This window comes from Thalia democratica, chromosome 3 (assembly GCF_965202585.1).
Source record: "Thalia democratica chromosome 3, ktThaDemo2.hap1.1, whole genome shotgun sequence".
NCBI lineage: Eukaryota > Metazoa > Chordata > Thaliacea > Salpida > Salpidae > Thalia > Thalia democratica.
In genome coordinates, this window is record NC_139167.1 from 57315836 (window position 1) to 57317065 (window position 1230).

The following is a 1230-nucleotide window of genomic DNA, read 5'->3' on the forward strand; positions in this document are numbered from 1 at the left end:
TACGGCAAGTTTTAAAACAAAATTCTTGAAGTGCTGGCAGGTGTAAAAGAGCTCTTGTCTTTTGTATAAGTTTCGTTTCTTATTAGCAAGTGCTATTTCAATTTTTACCAGGTTGCAAGTTTTGCAGATTTTACCTATATTTTTTATTTCTCTAACTTTATGCATGATGTTCCACCTTATTTCGTAGCTAGTGCCATTGTTTTTTAATCTCCAAATGTACTTGGAAAGTTCTGTTCCTTTGTTATTTTCATTCCTAATATCACTAATGTATACATACCATCTCTTTTTTAGTTGACCTCCTGTGGATCCTATATATTCCTTGGTTTCGATCTGACTAAAGATTGTCGCCTTATAAACAACATTCTCCTGCAAGCACTTGCCACTTAAGGGGCAAGAGTCTTTGTCGCGGCAATTGCACGTCATTAAAAAACACAGTTACAGTATATATGTTTTATAAATACATGATTTTTACAGGTATCGTGCACTTGGTAGACTGGTTTGAATACCAGGATGTGTTTCTGATTGTGATGGAGAAACCTGAGGGATTCATCAGCTTGTTCGACTACCCTCACAAATATGGAGCAATGCCGGAAAACTGTGCTAAGAAGGTGTTTAAAAGCGTGAGTTTATTTGCACAGTTTCTAAACACGATTTGAAAACACAATTTCAGTTCTTTTTGATTTAGTTAATTTTAACAGCTGATAAGAAGTTTACAAATCATACATTCGAATGGGATTGTCCATCGCGACATTAAACTTGAGAATATCCTTATTGATCCGTTTACTATGAATGTTAAAATAATCGACTTCGGATGTGCGGCGTTTAAACAGGTATTTTTGTAATTGTGTAGTTGTGGTTTACAGAAACTTCTATTTAAATAAGCTTGTTTATTTGATTTTGAAAAGATTTGTTAGGTTTCATTATATAAAAAAAAACATTGTTATTAATTTATTATCACAAAGAAAGCAGCTACAAATTTAATAAATAAAACCCTAAGATTATAAACTACTGTATTGATATTATCTAGCCAATGGCAGGTCATAAGTTTCACAAACATTTTTTTCGCAGTCTGCCGATTTCACTGTACTGAGTGGAACGGAGTTGTGTTATCCGCCTGAATATTTCAAAACAAGATGTTACAACGGTGAACAGCTGGATTTCTGGGGAGCATCGTTAGTCCTGTATAAAATTGTGGAGTGTGTATATGATCCGTTCAAAACAGCTGATGAG